The sequence below is a fragment of the Salmo trutta genome, chromosome 12 (assembly GCF_901001165.1).
Source record: "Salmo trutta chromosome 12, fSalTru1.1, whole genome shotgun sequence".
Lineage (NCBI taxonomy): Eukaryota > Metazoa > Chordata > Actinopteri > Salmoniformes > Salmonidae > Salmo > Salmo trutta.
The window spans coordinates 67,569,418-67,582,280 of NC_042968.1; positions in this window are offsets into that span (position 1 = coordinate 67,569,418).

Sequence of the window (12,863 nt, forward strand, 5' to 3'; positions counted from 1 at the left end):
AGCCACACTTGTTGCTGACAGGTGTATAAAATTGAGTGCACAGCCTTGCAATCTCCATAGACAAACATTGGCAGTAGAAAGGCATTACTGAAGAGCTCAGTTACTTTCAACATGGTACAGTCATAGTATGTCACCTTTCCAACAACTCAGTTTGTCAAATTTCTGTCCTGCTAGAGCTGCCCTGGTCAATTTTAAGTGCTGTTATTGTGAAGTGGACATCTAGGAGCAACAACAGCTCAGCCATGAAGTGGTACGCCCCACAAGCTCACAGAATGGGACTGCCGAGTGCTGAAGCGCACAGCATGTAAAAATCATCTGTCCTCGGTTGCAACACTCAATACCGAGTTCCAAAAGGCCTCTGGAAGCAACGTCAGCACAAAAACTGTTAGTCGGGAGCTTCATGAAATGGATTTCCATGGACGACCAGCCGCACACAAGCCAAAGATCACCATGCGCAATGCCAAGCGGCTGGAGGGTGTGGAGTGGTGTAAAGCTTGCTGCTGTTGGACTCTGGAGCAGTGGAAATGCGTTCTCTGGAGTGATGAATCACGCTTCACCATCTGGCAGTCCGACAGACGAATCTGGGTTTGGCGGATACCCCAAAGCATAGTGCCGACTGTAATGTTTGGTGGAGGAAGAATAATGGTCAAGGGCTGTTTTACATGATTCGGGCTAGGCCCCTTAGTTTCAGGGAAGGGAAATCTTAACGCTAGAGCATACAAGGTCCATACAGAAATCGTTTGTTGAGATCGGTGTGGAAGAATTTGACTGGCCTGCACAGAGCCCAGACTTCAACCCCATCAAACACCTTTGGGATGAATTGGAATGCCGACTGCGAGCCAGGCCTAATCGCCCAACATCAGTGCCCGACCTCACTAATGTTCTTGTGGCTGAATGGAAGCAAGTCCCGTCAGCAATGTTCCAACCTCTAGTGGAAAGCATTCCCAGACGAGTGTTATAGCAGCAAAGGGAAAACCAACTCCATTTTAATGCCCATGATTTTGGAATGAGATGTTTGACAAGCAGATGTCCACATACTTTTGTTCATGTTGTGTATCATACTAAATGGAGTGTCTCTGATTTATATACAGAATGATATGAAATGCTCTGAGACCAAGTTGAAATAAGATGTTTGGTGCAATATTTCTCAATTGAACAAAATTTGCATGAAAACGAGATGTCTATCGTTGAATGACAAACACTAAATTGAAGAATCCCTAATGTTGACCAATGACCGACGAAGGGGCGTAGACTTCGGCTCCAAACTTCGGCTTGCCTCAAGAAAGATTTTTGTGTGAGTGAATAGCCTTAAAAAACCTTGCCGAAGACCAAAACCAACAAACACGTAACAAAATGTTGTGATAATATATGCACAATGTAATGAACACGATGGGAGACAGAGAGCTGGTTTCAAGCGCAGGGCGCAGCAGGTGTTTATTACAAAGGACTACAGGAGGAGGCAGGTAGCTGGGTCCAGGGGCAGGCAGAAGGTCATACACAGGGGTCCAAAAAAGGCAACAGTACAGGCAGGGAAAAGGATAGTAACGTCGTCTGGGAAATCAGGCAATAGGTTGATAACAGGAAATCCGATAGACTAAAGTACAGGCACGGAATAGGCAAAAGGCATCGTTAGTGAGGCAGGCAAAAACGATCATACCCGGGAGGAGTAAATTACAGGGGAACCCAGTGCTCCGAATAGAAGTGTGTTACAAAACAAGCAATACCTCACAATGATAGGGTGCAAAGAACTGAACTAAATAGTGTGTGATAATGACATACAGTTGTGTGAACCGGTGATCAGAATTCAGGTGATTGGGATCTGGGGAGTGAGCTGCGTTCAGGGGATCTATGTCTTTGAGAGTGTGAGCTGGAAAGTGGGCTGGAAAGTGAGCTGCGTTCAGGGGATCTACGTGTTTGAGAGTGTGAGTTGGAAGTAGACGTTACACATAAACTGTTCTGAACTGTTTCGGATGGGAAGCATGCGTACGCCTTAACTCTCAGGTCCTCAACGGTAGCACTATTAATAGTACAAATTCAATCAGAATTTGTACTACAGCTCAGGTATATGCTGTGACATCACCAGTGTCAGCTCTCTCTTGTTATCTTCTCTCCCTTTCCTTAAGTACTGATCCCAGAACACAGACATGCACTTAAATCCCCTAAGAGATTTCACTCTGCACCTTAAGTAAAAAAAAATTACCCTGATTTATTTGACAACCTGGGTTCCCATGGTGACAGGTTTTTTCTGGGCTTCGAGACACATGGTCAGGTCCAACATTATTTCCAGGCTTGATAAAGAGGAGCAAAAAATACTTTATAAAATAGATAATACAAATACTGAGCTGCTACCCCCCACACCCCATTTTATTTTTTTATAACTACTAGGCTGCAATGCCTTCAGAAAGTATTCACATCCCTTGACCTTTTTCACATTTTCTTGTGTTACAAAGTGGGATTAAAATGGATTTCATTGTAATTTTTAGTCAACGATCTACACAAAATACTTTGTAATGTCAAAGTAATTATTTTTTTTACAAATCATGAAAAATAAAACAGAAATATATCTCTGTGGGTTGTATAAGTATCAACCCACAGAGTCAATACATGTTAGAATCACAGGAGGTTGTGGGCACCTTAATTGGGGATAATGGGCTCCTTGTAAGTTAGGGAATGGAATCAGTGGAATGGTATCAAATACATGGTTTCTAGGTGTTTGATGCCATTCCATTCACTCCATTTCTGCCATTATTATGAGCCATTCTCCACTCAGCAGCCTCCACTGTTTGGCAGCAATTACAGCTGTGAGCGTTTCTAGGTAGGTCTCTGAGAGCTTTCCAAGTCAGTTAAGAACAAATTCTAGGAACAGTGGGTTAACTGCCTTCTTCAGGGGCAGAACAACAGATTTGTACTTTGTCAGCTAGGGAATTTGAACTTGCAACCTTTCAGTTACTAGCCCAACACTCTAACCACTAGGCCACTGCTGCCACAAGCTCCTTCGTCTTGATCACATACTCGGCCCATTCAACAGTTTTAGATGAAGATGTGTGAAAAAAGGACTGGGGGCGGGAGGGCGAAATATACTTCTCTCATGTGCAAAGATACTGAAAAGGGGTGATGATATTAACTAACAATAATTTTGATCCAAATGTGCAAATTTTACAAACAGATGCGCAAGGTAGATGGATGATTTTAAGTATGTTATTGGACAATAAACAGATATGGCTCATTAATCTATACGGTCCAAATAGTACTGATGCTTCTTTTAAAATATATATAATAATTTATCAAACCAAACCTACAAGAAATACAAGACTCTATTATTATGGTGGGAGATTATAATATGGTTTTAAACACCTCAATGGACCGTAAAGGAAATCACACAAGCTATCACCCTCATGCACTTAAGGAAATCACAAATGTCATGGATGTATGGGAACTAGTGGATATATGGAGGCTTAAATAACCTGACCTAGTGAGATATAGATGGAGGAGGTTTAATATCCTGACCTAATGAGATATAGATGGAGGAGGTTTAATATCCTGACCTAGTGAGATATAGATGGCGGAGGCTCAATCAAGCTAGTCGTCTTGACTGTTTTCTTATGTCATTCTCGCTGGCACCAAAAGTTTAAAAAGTGTTGATAGGGGACAGAATGCGGTCGGACCATCAAATCATTAGCATATATATATTACTCTAACAGAATTTCCACATGTGCGAGGATATTGGAAATTTTATCAAAGCCTAGGACAGAAGATTTTAAAACTGACTTTTTCTGACATAGGTACAGCAAATACCCTTATTGTATGGGACACTTATAAATGTGCCTTTAGAGGCCATGCAATTCAGTACTCATCTATAAAACAAAAGCAATTTAGGTCAAAAGAGTCCACATTAACAAAGGACATGAAAGGACTAATAGCACAGATAGATAGCAATAAAAACTGTACCATAGAGGCACAGAATATGTTAGAGGAAAAACACAAATAAATGGAGGAACTTATTGAAGAAAGATCAAGTGTAATATATTATAAAAAATAAAGCGCACTGGATGGAATATGGGGGAAAATGCCCCAAATAATTTTTTTCTTTTCAACATAGAAATCCTACCAAAAATAATTTACTGAAACTTGTTACAAATGATGGAGTAGACCATGATTCACCAAACAATATTTTGATAGAGGAAGCAAAGTACCTTAAGCATATGTTTTCGTTTCAGCCTCCTCCATCTCCACTAACAAAAGATAATTCTATGGATTGTTTTTCTATTAATAATGTAAAATTAATGGCGGTACAGAAAGACTCATGTGGAGGCCAAATTACAGAGGAGGAACTTCTTTATGCAATTAAAGCCTATAAGTCCAGGAAATCTCCAGGGTTGGATGGGATATCATAAGGTGAATGCACCGATTTGTAAATCGCTCTGGATAAGAACGTCTGCTAAATGACATAAATGTAATGTAATGCATACCAGTGGAGGTATACCAAACCTTTGTTGATATACTCAGAGGACCATTATTAGCATGTTTTAACCACTCCTACAAAAATGGTCGATTATCAGATACTCAACAAGAAGGTCTGATTTCATTATTACTGAAACAGGATTCAACTTGTAAATATAAAGATCCGGACCATTTCAAAAATTGGAGGCTCCTTATACTTCAGTGTTGTCATGCAGAAATTCTAGCAAAATGCATAGCGCACAGAATTGAAAAGGTATTGTCGGATATTATTCATCCTAATCAGATCCTAATCAGGTTTTTCACATGGACGATACATTGGAGATAATATAAGACAAGAACTAGAAAAAATAGAACACTATGAAAAATCTGGGATACCTGGCCTGGTATTCAAAGCTGATTTTGAAAAGGCTTTTGATAAAGTACGACTGGAATTTAAATATACTGCTAAAAAAAATAAAGGGAACACTTAAACAACACAATGTAACTCCAAGTCAATCACACTTCTGTGAAATCAAACTGTCCACTTAGGAAGCAACACTGATTGACAATACATTTCACATGGTGTTGTGCAAATGGAATAGACAACAGGTGGAAATTATAGGCAATAAGCAAGACACCCCCAATAAAGGAGTGGTTCTGCAGGTGGAGACCACAGACCACTTCTCAGTTCCTATGCTTCCTGGCTGATACAGGCTGATCCATCAAAGTTGGATCAGCCTGTAGTGTGGTTTTCCACTTTAATTTTGAGTGTGACTCCAAATCCAGACCTCCATGGGTTGATAAATTGGATTTCCATTGATTATTTTTGTGTGATTTTGTTGTCAGCACATTCAACTATGTAAAGAAAAAGTATTTAATAACATTACTTCTTTCATTCAGATCTAGGATGTGTTGTTTAAGTGTTCCCTTTATTTTTTTGAGCAGTGTATAAATGCCTGGAATACTTCAGTTCTGGAGAATCTCTTATAAAATGGGCTAAAGAAATGTATAGTAACCCTAAGTGTAAAATAGTAAATAATGGCTACTTCTCAAAAAGTATTAAACTGTCAAGAGGAGTAAAACAAGGTTGTCCACTATCGGCATATTTTATAGTTGAAGTCGGAAGTTTACATACACCGCACCCAAATAAATTTAAACTCAGTTTTTCACAATTCCTGACATTTAATCCTTGTAACAATTCCCTGTCTTAGGTCAGTTAGGATCACCACTTTATTTTAAGAATGTGAAATAAGAATAATAGTAGAGAGAATTATTTTTTTCAGCTTTAATTTCTTTCATCACATTCCCTGTGGGTCAGAAGTTTACATACACTCAATTAGTATTTGGTATTGCCTTTAAATTGTTTAACTTGGGTAAAATGTTTTGGGTAGCATTTCACAAGCTTCCCACAATAAGTTGGGTGAATTTTGGCCCATTCCTCCTGACAGAGCTGGTGTAACTGAGTCAGGTTTTTAGGCCTCCTTGCTCACACACGATTTTTCAGTTCTGCTCACACATTTTCTATGGGATTGAGGTCAGGGCTTTGTGATGGCCACTCCAATATCTTGACTTTGTTGTCTTTAAGCCATTTTGCCACAACTTTGGAAGTATGCTTGGGGTCATTGTCCATTTGGAAGACCCATTTGCGACCAAGCTTTAACTTCCTGACTGATGTCTTGAGATGTTGCTTCAATATATCCACCTAATTTTCCTCCCTCATGATGCCATCTATTTTGTGAAGTGTACCAGTGCCTCCAGCAGCAAAGCACCCCCATAACATAGTGCTGCCACCCCCGTGCTTCATGGTTGGGATGGTGTTCTTCGGATTGCAAGCCTCCCCTTTTTTCCTCCAAACATAACGATGGTCATTATGGCCAAAGAGTTCTATTTTTGTTTCATCAGACCAGAGGACATTTCTCTAAAAAGTACCATCTTTTGTCCCCATGTGTAGTTGCAAACCGTAGTCTGGCTTTTTTATGGCGGTTTGGGAGCAGGGGCTACTTCCTTGCTGAGCGGCCTTTCAGGTTATGTCGATACAAGACTCGTTTTACCATGGATATAGATATTTTTGTACCTGTTTCCTCCAGCATCTTCACAAGGTCCTTTGCTGTTGCTCCTTCCTGAGCAGTATGATGGCTGCGTGGTCCCATGGTGTTTATACTTGCGTACTGTTGTTTGTACAGATGAACATGGTACCTTCAGGTGTTTGGAAATTGTTCCCAAGGATGAACCAGACTTGTGGAGGTCTACAATTTTTTTCTAAGGTCTTGGCTGATTTCTTTTGATTTCCCCATGATGTCAAGCAAAGAGGCATTGAGTTCGAAGGTAGGCCTTGAAATACATCCACAGGTACACCTCCAATTTACTCAAATGATGTCAATTACCCTAACAGAAGCTTCTACAGCCATGACATAATTTCCTGGAATTTTACAAGCTGTTTAAAGGCACAGTCAATTTAGTGTATGTAAACTACTGACCCACAGGAATTGTGATACAGTGAATTATAAGTGAAATAATCTGTCTGCAAACAATTGTTGGAAAAATGACTTGTGTCATGCACAAAGTATATGTCCTAACTGACTTGCCAAAACTATACATTGTTAACAAGAAATTTGTGGAGTGGTTGGAAAACAAGTTTTAATGACTCCAACCAAGTGTATGTAAACTTCCGACTTCAACTGTATTTATTATGGCCATTGAAATGGTAGCTATTAAAATCAGATCGAACACTAATATCAAGGGGTTAGATATCAAGATCTTAAAAACAAAGGTGTCATTGTACGCTGAAGTTCATGTTTTCTTTTAAATCCGCAATTTGGATCCCTCCACAGCCTCATAGAGGATCTAGATACATTTTCTAGCCTCTCAGGATTACAACCACCTTATGATAACTGTACTATATTATGTATTGGATCACAAAAAAATAAAACTTTTACAATACCGTGTAGTTTACTAATAAAATTGTCTGACGGTATTGTAGACATACTCGGTATACATATCCAGAAAGAAAGAAATGATCTCACTGCAATAAATTGTAATAGAAAGTTAGCAAAAATAAAAATTGTGCTACCATTGAAAGGGAAATACCTGTCTCTTTGTGGAAAAATCACCCTGATTAACATTTTAGTCATATGCCAGTTTTATCACATTTCAGGTATGACCCAGATGCAGACAGTGTCGAAGAAACAAAAGTTTAATTCTAAAACGGGCAGGCAAACGACAGGTCAAAGGCAGACAGGGGTCAATAATCAAATACGATGGGGTAAGGTACAACATGGTAGGCAGGCTCAGGGTCAGGGCAGGCAGAACGGTCAAAACCGGAGAAAACAGGAGCACGGAAACAAACAGGGAAACAAATGCTGGTAGGTTTCACGAACAAAACGAACTGGCAACAGAAACAGAGAGCACAGGAATAAATACACAGGGGATAATGCGGAAGATGGGAGACACCTGGAGGGGGTGGAGACAAGCGCAAAGACAGGTGAAACAGATCAGGGTGTGACCAGTTGACCTATTTGCTTATAGTCTTGCCTACACCTAGCGACCTGTTTCTAAAACTATAGGAGCAAAGAATATTCAATTTTATTTGGAATGGCAAGACAGACAAAATTAAACAGGCCTATTTATAAAATGAATATGAATTCAGAGGGCAGAGAGTATTAAATATTAAAGCATTTGACCTCTCTCTAAAGGCGTCCATCATACAAATATTATACTTAAATCCGAACTGGTTCTCTAGCAGATTAGTAAGAATGTCTCACCCCATGTTCAAGAATGGCCTTTTTCCCTTTATTCAGATTACAACCTCTCACTTTCGGTTATTTTAAAATTAAATCAAAGCCTTAGAAAGTTGGTTGCAATTTCAGTTTAATCCATCTGAAAATACAAATAATACCACAAATATTGGGCTTAAACTCAAATACACTAATTGATAGAAAATCATTATTTACATAAGAATTCAGACCCTTTGCTGTGAAACTCAAAATTGATCTCTGGTGCATCCTGTACCATTGATCATCCTTGAGATATTTCTACAACTTGATTGGAGTCCAGCTGTGGTAAATTCCATTGATTGGACATTATTTGGAAAGGCTTAATAAGGTCCCAAAGTTGACAGTCATTGTCAGAGCAAAAACCAAGCCACGAGGTCAAAAGAATTGTCTACTAAAATAAAGGTTAACTAAAAGATAAATAACTATAAAATTGTCCGTATAGTTCCGAGACAGGATTGAAAAAAATATTTGTTATTTATTTCACCTTTATTTAACCAGGTAGGCCAGTTGAGAACAAGTTCTCATTTGCAACTGCGACCTGGCCAAGATAAAGCAAAGCAGTGCGACAATAACAACAACACAGAGTTGCACATAAACAAATGTACAGTCAATAACACAAAATAAATAAAAATAGAAACATCTATGTACAGTGTGTGGAAATGTAGAAGGTAAGCAATAAATAGGCCCTAGAGGCGAAAATAATTACAATTTAGAATTAATACTGGAGTGATAGATGTGCAGATAATGATGTGCAAGTAGAGATACTGGGGTGCAAAAGAGCAAGAGGGTAAGTAATAATAGGGGGATGAGGTAGTCGGGTGTGCTATTTACAGATTGGCTGTGTACAGGTACAGTGATCGGTAAGCTGCTCAGACAGCTGATGCTTAAAGTTAGAGAGGGAGATATAAGACTCCAGCTCTAGAGATTTTTGCAATTCGTTCCAGTCATTGGCAGCAGAGAACTGGAAGGAAAGGCGGCCAAAAGAAGTGTTGGTTTTGGGGATGACCAGTGCAATGTACCTGCTGGAGCGCGTGCTACGGGTGGGTGTTGCTATGGTGACCAGTGAGCTGAGATAAGGCGGGGCTTTACCCCGCGAAAAACTTATAGATGACCTGGAGCCATTGGGTTTGGTGACGATATGTAGTGAGGGCCAGCCAACGAGAGCATACAGGTCGCAGGGGTAGGTAGTATATGGGGCTTTGGTGATAAAACGGATGGCACTGTGATAGACTACATCCAGTTTGCTGAGTAGAGTGTTGGGGGCTATTTTGTAAATGACATCGCCGAAGTCAAGGATCAGTAGGATAGTCAGTTTTACAAGGGTATGTTTGGCGGCATGAGTGACGGAGGCTTTGTTGTGAAATAGGAAACCGAATCTAGATTTAATTTTGGATTGGAGATGCTTAATGTGAGTCTGGAAGGAGAGTTTATAGTCTAACCAGACATCTAGGTATTTGTAGTTGTCCACATATTCTAGGTCAGAACCGTCCAGAGTAGTGATGCTAGTCGGGCGGGAGGGTGCGGGCAGCGATCGGTTGAAGAGCATGTATTTAGTTTTACTAGCATTTAAAAGCAGTTGGAGGCCACGGAAGGGGTGTTGTGTGACTTTGAAGCTCGTTTGGAGGTTTGTTAGCACAGTGTCCAAAGAAGGGCCAGATGTATACAGAATGGATGTCGTCTGCATAGAGGTGGATCAGAGACCAGAAGCATCACCAGCAGCTAGAGCGACATCAATGATTTATACAGAGAAAAGAGTCAGCCTGAGAATTTAACACTGTGCACCCCCATAGAGACTGCCGGAGGTCCGGACAACAGGCCCTTCGATTTGACACACTGAACTCTATCTGAGAAGTAGTTGGTGAACCAGGCGAGGCAGTCATTTGAGAAGCCAAGGCTATTGAGTCTGACGATAAGAATGCAGTGATTGACAGAGTCGAAAGCTTTGGCCAGGTCGATGAAGACGGCTGCACAGTACTGTCTTTTATCAATGGCGGTTATGATATCGTTTAGGACCTTGAGCGTGGCTGAGGTGCACCCATGACCAGCTCAGAAACCAGATTGCATACTGGAGAAGGTACGGTGGGATTCGAAATGGTCGGTGATCTGATCAATTATCGTAGAGTTATCGGTGGTGACAGTGTTGTGTCGAGGCACAGATCTGGGGAAGGGTACCAAAAAAATGATTTAGCATTGAAGGTCCCCAAAAACACAATGGCCTCCATCATTCTTAAATTAAAGAAGTTTGGAAACACCAAGTCTCTTCCTAGAGCTGGCTGTCCAGCCAACTGAGCAATTGCGGGAGAAGGGCCTTGGTCAGGGAGGTGACCAAGAAATCGATAGTAACTCTAACAGAGCTCCAGAGTTCCTCTGTGGAGATGGGAAAACCTTCCAGAAGGACAACCATCTCTGCAGCACTCCACCAATCAGGCCTTTATGGTAGAGTGGCCAGACGGAAGCCACTCCTCAGTAAAAGGCACAGGGCAGCCCGCTTGGAGTTGGCACCTAAAGGACTGTCAGACCATGAGAAACAAGATTCTCTGGTCTAATGAAGCCAAGATAGAACTCTTTGGCCTGAATGCCAAGCATCACTCTGCAGGAAACCTGGCACCATCCCTACGGTGAAGCATGGTGATGGCAGCATCATGCTGTGGGGGTATTTTTCAGTGGCAGGGACTGGGACTCTAGTCAGGATCGAGGGAAAGATGAACAGAGCAAAGTACAGAGAGATCTGTGATGAAAACTTGCTCAAGAGTGCTCAGGACCTCAGACTGATGTGATGGTTCATCTTCCAACAGAACAATGACCCTAAGCACACAGCCAAGACAACGCAGGAGTGGCTTCGGGACAAGTCTCTGAATGTCCTTGAGTGGCCCAGCCAGAGCCCGGACTTGAACGGGATCTAACATCTCTGGAGAGACCTGAAAATAGCTGTGCAGCAACGCTCCCCATCCAACCTGACAGAGCTTCAGATGTTCTGCAGAGAAGAATTGGAGAAACTCCCCAAATACAGGTGTACCGTCCTGCAAAGCTGTCATCAAGGCAAAGGGTGGCTACTTTGAAGAATCTAAAATATGTTTTGATTTGTTTAACACTTTTTTGGTTACTACATGATTCCATATGTGTTATTTCATAGTTTTGATGTCTTCACTATTACTCTACAATACAATGTAGAAAATAGTACAAATAAAGAAAAACCCTTGAATTAGTAGGTGTCCAAACTTTTGACTGGTACTGTATATGTTTTTGTACTCGTTGCCTGATTTATGAACCATTTGTCTCTTTTCATTTGTGAGGTCTTTGCCTTTTCCCGTGTTGATGGATGACAACGGGATTTTACATGTGTTACCTAATTTTTATACCCCAGTAAAACAGGAAGCCATGGAAGGCCACAATACAGTTCCTTAAACTGAGATTCATTTTCAAAAGTAGAATGATGTAATTTAGTTTGTTTTTATTTCTTTAGGGGTGCCAACAATTTTGACAGCTATCTTTTTGAGAAAAAAAATGACTTGTTAAACAAAATCTCTATCTCTGAGCAATTGTATTAGTATAATATAATCTAATTTCAAATTGTTTTGGCATACCATGTAGCTCTATATTTGTATTATCCATTTTATACAGTCTTTTTTTCCTCATTTTTATCAAGGGTGTGAATTATTTTGGACCTGACTGTAGGAGCAGAGGAGCAATTTACTAAGAGAGAACTAGCTCAGGCCTTTGCTGCTTCCATGCGAAAGGGAATTGTTTTAATCGTTTTACATATTAAGAGCCAAAGTCCTTTTGTGTGGAGATGTGGAGCGCTAAACCATTTTTCATGGCTGGAGTCACATTCATTAAGATTCTGTTTGATCCTCATTCCAGGGGTTCGCTGGAGGAGCTGAAATATTAAAGTGACAAGAATGAGTTGACACAGCGTCATTTAAAAAGTAGCGACAGAGCAGGAAACCATCTGCTTACTCAGTGGGGTGTGTGTATGTGCTTATGTGCTAAACATGTCTTCTCAGTACAGTATGTGATCTGTAATGAGGTAGCAATTTCCCTTAATTACTTCTGTTAAGAAACTGTGTTTGCATATTTGGGTTCCTTTTTTGTTTTCGTTCGCCTTTCTGACTGAATGCTTATGGCAAATCAGTTGATCCTGGACTTACTCACTATGCGTTACAATAATTACTGTACTGTAGCTTACCCTTAGTTTGAAGTTTTAGTATGTACAGTAACAGTCTGTACTAGAACTTAAAATGAAGGGTAAACTATGGAGAGTTTTCTCCCCCAATGTATTGCAACACATGAGGGAGTGACAGTACACAGCAGGGTGGCTTTCTTTGCTGTAATACCTGGGAGACAGTGGGTTAGTGTTTGTACTATACTGTACGTGGGCAGCATTCCCTCAGTGCTGTTCATACAGTAGGTGAGAATCTTTTTAACTCCTCCTTTTCAGAGGAACAGAAGTTTTTAATCTTTCACCTGCTAGCAACAGGAAAGCCTCTCTGCTCTGCTCTCTGCTTAGATAATGACTGAAGCTCCACTCATTTGTCCCTGAGTCTCTCAAACAGTGACACATCAGCGTTTATTTCCACCTCTCCTTATTAAAATACTCTTTGATTTATTTTACTGTCTTGTGTTCTTTATGGATGTTTTCATATTATTGTT